General features: G+C 50.7%; 1 long non-coding RNA gene across 1 annotated transcript; it reads left to right on the forward strand.

The window, feature by feature from the left end:
* The first annotated feature begins 2,794 nt into the window (after nt 1-2,794).
* Nucleotides 2,795-5,933, forward strand: LOC141022339 (uncharacterized). Its single transcript, XR_012183626.1, has 2 exons — nt 2,795-3,662; nt 3,772-5,933. It is a non-coding gene; the product is annotated as an uncharacterized lncRNA (long non-coding RNA).
* The last annotated feature ends 3,169 nt before the right edge of the window (nt 5,934-9,102 follow it).

Here is a 9,102-nt window from a genome sequence, read left to right on the forward strand (position 1 = left end):
TGCGTGATTTGCAGCAGTGGCACCACACCAACGACAGCGGGTTGCGATGAGCAATCGGCTGCGGTGCGCGTGCCCACGAGGGTGTGATGATACCCACAGGCGATGGTACGGGTGGCGACTTGGCGCATATCTGGTTGTTGCCTGCTGAAGAGCAGGTGGACGAGCAGCCAACGGACATGGTTGCTGCGGCCAGAGCTTCTGATGCTAGGCAGAGTAAGTAGAGAAGAGGAGAAGCGAACGTTGGATATGTCAGTTTCATTACTTGCAGAGTAGCATAGCACCATATATAGTCATAGTCTAGGTTTGGATTCAAACCAGCTACAGGAGGACGTCTTTCTTTTTTCTAAAACTCGGCAACGTCTCTTTACTGGTACACTAGCTTGTTTTGTATGCCTTCCCAAGTCTTTGATTTTCTTTCCCTTTTTTTTGCGAGGAAGGAAGGAGGACAAAATTGAGAGTTCTTGGGACTCGAACCCAAGACCTCTCGGTTGAAAACCAAGGGTGCTAGTCACTTATGTGGCGAACGTTCCCTGTGAGGAGGACGGCAGACGAACGCATTTTCCTCGCAGTTTTCTTCCTATATATAAAAAAGTATGCTACTTGGTGTCTGCTTAGTCAACAAATGATTGTGCCAACCTTGACCATTGGATTGACATTCAACGTCTGTCGCGTTTCTTCAGTCTCTTCTTCCTCGAGCCGCCAAAGCCAAACCAGCGCCGGCGGGACCGCCTGCTCCCGCCTCCCACGGCTGACTGTGATCTTCCCCGGCTCCTGTTCGTTCCTGTCCGAGGCCTCACCATCGTCCTCCACCTTGGTTCGCTCACTGCGGTGCCGCCCTCCGGTGTTGTCAACATGGTCAACAACCGAGAGGAATAAGTGTAACAACCCCAAAATTGGGTTATCAATTTTTGTGCTGTTACTCTCTCCTGGCACTCATTTTCAAAATTTTCTCCTAAGTTTGCTGGATGACCCTGAGAAAATTTTGTCATTTCCAACCTTTCAAAATCTTGCTCATGTCTTTTTCAGTGGGCAAGACCTCATTTGCATCATCTCAATTCCTCTTAAACCCTAATTCCAAATTTTTGGAATTTGGATATGCCCTTGTGACTACGAAGAAGCCACCATTTTCCTTGTTCTGTTGATCCTCCCAATTGATCCCAGAGATCATCCTATCTTTCTTAACCTTGGATATGCAAAAATATTGCTAAGTCCAATGCAATATTTTTGAATTATGATTTATTCCTTTTCTTGCCTTTCTGAGGAATAAAATCCAAAGGCATATCTAGCCATCTCCTAAATTCATGAGAGTTGGTGGAGTTGATACTTATGCCTAATCCAAGCTCTCGCAAGTATATTGGCCATAATCAAATAAGGAAAATTGCCTTTTCCTATTTAATGCCAATATTGCATTTCTGCCAATTTCCAAAGGAACTACTATTTTTATAGGAGAGAAAATTCCCACATAAATTGTGGAGCTTGTCCTTGCTATATAATCACTAGTTCCATCCTTATATCATGATTCCACAGTTCAAAATTTGGCACATGGTCCAATGCAAGTTTCTGCCTTCTTTGAAATTTTGCAAAGGAAGTGCTTTATTGCTAAGTCCAATTGAGCTGAAATTTGGCAGGGTGTTTAACATTGTTAAATAACCCATGGATACCAAAGATGAGCTCAATACATTCACCCTACCTCCCTGTGCAATTTTTCAAAGTTTCTGACCAGAACACAAGTTTGTGAAGGAAGTACCTTCATAGTGTTTCCAAATGGGATGAAACTTCTCCATCCTCTCAAGTATCTCAACTCATTATCCTCCACCCAAATTCAGTTCATTTCATTGAATTATGTGAGCATAGGAGAAATTCTTGTTTTCTGTCCAAATTTTCAGTTTGTGAAGCAAGTGTATTTTATCTTGATCCATTATGGCTGATAATTTTTCCAGGCCTTCTCCTACTCATATAACCTATCTCCAAAAGATTGTGGCTCATTTCATCTAGCCAATTGCCCTGAGGATTTTTCTGAAGTTTTTGGACAGAAATGATAGCTGTGAAGGAAGTACCATTTTGGTAAGTCCATTTGATATGAACTTTTTACAGAATCATGGTATGTCCAAATCATCTGGCTTTGCCGAGTTTTAGCTCAATCCATCACTCCTAGTGAGTGCTTCATCATGATTCAGTTTCTGGTCAGATTTGGTGGTTGTAGAACAACTATGGTAAATAGTTGTCCATTTTACCTCAAAACTCCCAGGACCGTAGTCCTTTCTACCCCAAGCCTCCCGGACATCAAGTTTACCATTTACCCTCTCTGGTTTAATCTCTAGGATGTTGCTAAGTTTGCAACAGCAAACTTGTGGAGCTTGTTTCACTCATCTCCATTTGTCTCTGCCCGATCTTTCACCATGGTAACACTCCACGCTGGAAGGACTATGCGGTAGACATGAACTTACATCGGTAAAAACCCCAGAGCATGCCATGCCAGTGGTGACCACGCGTGTAACCAGCCAAAACGTTGGTCTAGCCACTGTGGTCGTCGGCATCGCTGCCCCGACCTCCTCTGGCCTCGCCATTAATGTCCAGTAGCCCCACCTCATCGTCGTCTTCCCTCTGGACCGCTGCCCCCCTTCGTTTTCTTCTCCGGCGAGCCGTGCCAACGACCGAGCAGTGCGCGCCCGTGAGCTCGTCGTCTTCCTCGCCTCTGTCCGCTTCCTCCTTTCGTCCCTGAGCGCCTCTCGTCTCCGTGAGCCCCTGCTGCTCGTCTTGACCCTCCTCGTCGCCTTCCCGTGCGCCTCCGTGACTGCTGTGGCTGGCAGAGCCGTGGACGGATGCGCTCGGTGGTGCTCGGCTCGGCCACCCCTCGCCCCAGCTATAAAAGGAGCCCACGACCCCCTCGAGCTCTTCATCAGCTTCCTCACCCTCCTCTACGCCTCCCCAACCCCTCCTCTCGTCCCCGGTGTCACTCCTCCACTTCCATCGCTGCCGTGGTCGCCGCCTCGGGTCCCTCTCGATTCCGGCGATCCCACGCGCTCCTTGCCATTTAGACTCCACCAGAGCCTCGCCCGGAGTCCGTCAAGCCTCCCCGTCGCCTCGCCCGACCATTTTCCCCACCGGAGCCCCTAGTTCACCGGAGGCCGAAGCCCCTCTCCGCCGCGGGTTGTGTGACTCCCTCTCCCGTGCTCGTCGCCGGCAACGGAGACCTCCATCCAATGCGCCTCTCCACCCTGAGCGTCTGGGTAGGTCGCGCGCCCCGTGTGGTGGCCGGACGCGCCGGCGACCGCCGTCGAGGCGACCCCTTCCCTCGGCCTCGCTCGATCCCGAGCGGGAGGTTGAAGACGCCAGGGCCAGGCGGGCCCCCTTCCCGCGTGGCCCCACCTGTCGGCGACCGTAGGGCGTGGCCCCGCTTGCCACGTCGGATAAGTGGTGGCGCCACGCCACGAAGTCGTTTTCCCTGCGCGAAAGCACATTTCTGGAAAGTGCGCTTTCAATCTCTGAAAGCGTATTTTTCCTCTCCTTCGGCCGGGAATACGTTTCCCTCTCTGGAAAACGTATTTTCAGAAAATACACGTTCTGTTTAAACTACCAAGGACCTGTTTGTAGAAGTATTTTTACAGACTAGTCCCTGAGCTTTAAACGTCCGTATCTTTTTACCCGTAACTCCGAATAAGGTGATTCCAACGCTCAATTTTTCTGTTCGTCGAGCCCTTTTCGATGGGACCATTTTCTTGATGTTTGAACATTTCTGAAAATGACCATTTTGCCATTGCCCGTAAACAGCCCCTCCGAGAGAGAACTGTTTCCGGCAACTCTTTTCGCGATCGCTCCGCATTTTTTTTCCGGAGTACTCCTCGACCCCCAGGCAAGCCAACCTCTTATCATGAGCCCCAAACTTGCATGTTGACTTTGCTTGCACCTTGTGTGTGTGTAGTTGCAGTTGTTTTATATCGTTTTCATCGGCAGTTATTTCTTTATGCCTATCTTGCATGCTTGTGTTTTCATGATATCTTTTGCCATGCTAATTAAAATGTTGTTATTGATAATGCCATGTCACTACTCTACTTTATTTGCATGTCATCGTTATACAATGTTATGAGGATTGTAATGCACCGTTGATATGCTATTACTTGGTATTGTCATGTTCTTTATGCTATAGCTGTGCACTTGAGTAGTTCAATATTTTTTTCATGCAATCGTATGCTGCATGCTCATTGTTGCATTCATGTTCATGATGATGGAGAAGGAATTAAAATTACTTAATAATAACAAACCTCCTCCGTCATCGATGGGATCGAGTCATAGTGCCACCAAATCGAACTTTTTCAGTGCAGCCACATTTGCCTTTGTGGGAAGGCCTTAATGCGAGCTATTGTCGTGACCTCTCGCCGGTGCCTCCCACTAGGGAAGGTTATGGGCGTGCTTACCCTGATCAGGTAAGCGGACATAACCTTGTGTGCTCGTTTTTGAGATTTTTGGTACCAGTCCCCGAGTGGGAGTTGACCACGACGGTGGTCGGGGTGTCTTTGGTAGACACGGGGCCACCCAGGACCAGCCCGTTGGGGATTGGGTCGGAGTGGCCGGGAGAGCGTCATGGCAGTAGGTTGGTTTCGTCGGAATGCCGTTGGTCCACCCGAATGGGATGACGAGGCCATGGGTTCCGTGGTGTGGGTACAATGTGCTACCTCTGCAGAGTGTATAAAGTCTATCGATAGCAACAGTTCATAGTAGGTCCCACTATCAGGTCTTGGTCGAAATGGAGGATAAACCTGAAATAATTAAATTGGTAAATAAATATGTGATAACAAAAATATGGTGACTTGGACTATGAGATAGTCGTGAGAAGTCACGATGATGTTTTGATATGATCACGAGACGAGGTCTCGATAAGTGTTGGAGACCAAGTGTTGGTCATGGTTGTGATCGCCGGAATGATCACCGCTCGGTTGCGAGGCAACACGTTGGTAAGAGAGTCCGAGGGACTCGGTGTACGAGTTTGGTTGCATTGCATGAGTAATATGTTGCATTTAAAAACCTAAGGCAGAACAGAAGATGATTGTATATAGTTAACATGCTATGTCTGCATTGGATATAATTGGTAGTTTATTTTCAGCATAGTTTCATGATGCCATGCCATGCTTCGATTGACATGTTAAATTATGCCATGATTGAGATGATATGCTTTGCCATTGCCATGTTAGAAGCATGATCTGATATGCCATGTCATTGCCATGTTAGTAGATGTTATGATTTTGTTCATGCTTAGTTGATTTTTATCATGCCATGTTTAGTAATTGATATGAGATAGGGTGTTGCATGCGCTCGGTTCTTGCTTTGTCTTCTACTTGTTTGGATGCTATGTATTTGGTTGTCTTGCAAGTACATTCAATGTACTGACCTGGCGTGTCATGCCAGTTTTGTAGGTCGTACCCGTATTGCTCGCTTGATCCGTCGTGCTAGGCCGTAATCTTGCTAGTCCTGTGAGTTGTGGAGCCCAGCCAGAGTTGTTATGCTGCCAAACCAAGACTTCCGCCGCCATTTTTATCAGACTTCCGCTGTCATTTAATAGCCTTAGGGCTATGCCAGATAATTGTATTCATCAATGATGTAATCTCATATACATGTATTTGATGAATATTTTTGTACCTGGAATGCTATATTATGGACCTGTCGTGCGTCAGGTGTTATCCTGGGCTGACGTGCGAAGGCCCCCTACTCCATGCGGATTGGGGTGCCACAATAAGGAGATGACTGTACATGGTGAGGATGACAGTAGGGACCCAGCAGCGCACGCAATAATTTTGTTTTTTCGGGACGGAGAAGGGTATCAACTGGGTTGTGCGGGACCCATGGCCCGTCTAGCCCAGGCTTTTATTTCATATGTTTAGCACATGACCAGCCCAGTTTGTTTTTTTCCTTTCTGAAAATGGCTAGCCAGCTATTTTGTTTTTTGCAGAATAACCAACGTAGGCCTACTTGCTTTTCTACGCCCTGCTGGGCCGGAAATCTTTCAAGAGGAGGAGGGATGCATTTTGCCCAGAAAATGGGCTATAAGTAATAAAAAATGGGCTATAAGTAATAATAAATGGGCTGTAAAATGAAAAAATACAGCAAACAGGCAATTAGTTCCAAAATACTGTTTTCTTTCGGATTTTGATATTTTAAATTTCATTGTTCTTGTGCGGATAAAACTTCATTGAATTTAAATTAAGGTATATTTAGATTTAAAATTAATTTGAATCTGGCTAGAAATTTCGGGCTGTATGCTGTTTGGGACAGATTTGGAGGCTGACTTGTGGGTCTACTAGGTTGACGTGTACTTTGGCTTTGTCAACTTAGTCCACAAACGATTCTAGCAGCAGTGACCGTTGGATGTTAATCCAACGGCCGTGCTGCTTCTTCAATATCTGATCTTCTTGCTCCAGCCGCCCAAACCAGCTCCGGTGGGACTGCCTGCTCCCGCCTCCCGTGGCCGGCTGTGCTGCCGCACAGGCCGCACCGCCCCACCCTACTTCATTGCTGGCCAGGCCATTCCTCTACTCACCCACACCTCCTGTTATTTTTCCGCGACGGCAGTCGGACCAGTAAACCCTCGTACTCCCCACCGCGTGGACAACCATTGCCGAGTCTTCCCCGGCTCTGTGTCGTTCCCTTCCTAGGCCTCGCCGTCGTCCACCGCCATGGTGCTCTCGGCGTGGCCTGATCAACGTGGTCAACGAACGACATCCATCGGCCGTGGACTGTACGCGCAAAATAATGATTCCTCCACCTGACAGCTGGGACCCACCGAAGGGTCTCTGTATTTCGCGAAGAAAACGTTCCCCCCGCTGACATGTCGGACCCACCAGCTATATCTTCGCACGCAAGGAAGTGCCTCCTTATTACGCACAAAAAAATGAATACCCCCTGCTAGCTGGGACCCACCATAGTGGGAGGATGACTTGTGGGCCAACTAAGTTGACAGGGACGGAGGGCTTTGTCAACTTAGTCAATATGAACGATTCTAGCTCCAGTGACCGTACGATGTCCATCCAACGGCCGTAGTGCTTCTTCAACCTCTGGTCTTCTTGCTCCAGCCGCCCAAAGCAGCGCCGGTCGTGCCGCATGCTCCTGCCTCCCGTGGCCGGCTGTGCTGCTGCGGAGGCCTCACCGCCCCCTACTATTCCCATCGCTGGCCAGGCCCTGCGGCGACGGCAGCCTCACACCGCAGCCGAACCAGTGAACCCTCGTACTCCTCTCCGCGCGGGCTTCCACTGCCGCGTCTTCCCCGGCTCCGCGTCGTCCCCTTCCTAGGCCTCGCCGTCGTCCACCGCCGTGGTGCTCTCGGCGCAGCCTGGTCAACCTGGTCAAGGAATGACTTCCATCGGACGTGGACTGTACGTGGAGAGGCTGACAGCTGGGTCCACGGCCGCAGCAAGGAAGTGCCTCCTTATTACGCGGAAAATAATGATTCCTCCACCTGACAGCTGGGACCCACCGGACGGGCCACTGTATTTCACGGAAAAAACGTTTCCCCCTGACTGCTGGGACCCACCAGCTTCATCTTCACATGCAAGGAAGTGCGTCCGGGCAAAAAAAATGATTCGCCCCCGTGACTGCTGGGACCCACCAGCTACCCCTTTGCACGCAAGGAAGTGCGTCTGGGCAAAAAAAATGATTCGCCCCCCTGACTGCTGGGACCCATCGGCTACATCTTCGCACGCAAGGAAGTGCGTCCGGGCAAAAAAATGATTCGCCTCCCTGACTGCCGGGACCCACCAGCTACATCTTCGCAGGCAAGGATGTGCCTGACAGTCGGGACCCACCTGGTCGAAGCGTACGTAGCATTGTCATTCTGGCCGTGAACGTGTACATACATACTGGTCGATGTAGAGGCGCGCACGTGTTGTAGTAGAGGCGCGCACGTGTCGTAGTAGAGGCGCGCACGTAGCATGTACACGTACGTACAGCGGCCAGGGTGCAAGAGAGAAAATACGGCCACGTATGTGTACCTACGGGCGGGGTCTCGAACGCGTACGCGCGCATACGTATGGCCAGGGCTCGTGTACCTGGCTGGGTCAGAACGGAGAAACAGTGTCGTCATCGTGTTCATGGGGAGGCAACGGAATGCGTCGTGTTCATGGGGAGGCAACGGAATGCGTCGTGTTCATGGGGAGGCAACGGAATGCGCCGTGTTCATCGGGAGGCAACGGAACGCGTGGGAGCCAACCGGCTGGGTCGGAACGGAATGCGTGGTCGTGTTCATCGGGAGGGCTTGGACGAAACAGGCGATGGAAACGAGGCCTGGCGTACCGCAAAACGGAGGAAACGGACCTCCTACGTTCGGAACGGGGTCCTGTTGATCAGGAGGGGTGTGGCGTACCGCAAAATGGAGGAAACGGACCTCCTACGGTCGAAACGGGGGTCCTGTTGATCGGGAGGGGTGTGGTGTACCGCAAAACGGATGAAACGGACCTCCTACGGTCGAAACGGGGGTCCTGTTGATCGGGAGGGGTGTGGCGTACCGCAAAACGGACGAAACGGACCTCCTACGGTCGAAACGGGGGTCCTGTTGATCGGGAGGGGTGTGGCGTACCGCAAAACGGACGAAACGGACCTCCTACGGTCAAAACGGGGGTCCTGTTCATCGGGACGGGTGCGGCGTACCGCAAAATAGGACTCCACGGCATACTGTTCATCTCCACCATCGACCTCCTCCAGCCTCCACGGGCTCCTGTTCATCCAGCCTCCACCGCGCGCTACTCCACCGGCTACTGTTCAACCACCCCTCCAGGGGCACCCCTCCACCGTCTACTGTTCATCCAGCCCTCCACACCACGGGGTCCTGTTCAACCACCCCTCCACGGGCACCCCTCCACCGTCTACTGTTCATCCAGCCCTCCACCACACCACGGGGTCCTGTTCATCCAGAGGCAATGCCACCGCTCACTGCTCATCCAACCCCCCCCCCGCAACACTCACTGTTCATCCTAGAGGCAGCATCGATCGGCTTCAGTTAGCAGCAGTAGCGAAGGAATCGCTCGATCGGGTTCAGTTAACAGCCATCGATCGATCGCTCGGGTTCAGTAACGCATAGCCTGCAGTGCAATCGCTCGGGTTCAGTTAGAGCCCAAC

Source organism: Aegilops tauschii, chromosome 5 (genome assembly GCF_002575655.3).
Source record: "Aegilops tauschii subsp. strangulata cultivar AL8/78 chromosome 5, Aet v6.0, whole genome shotgun sequence".
Taxonomy (NCBI): domain Eukaryota; kingdom Viridiplantae; phylum Streptophyta; class Magnoliopsida; order Poales; family Poaceae; genus Aegilops; species Aegilops tauschii.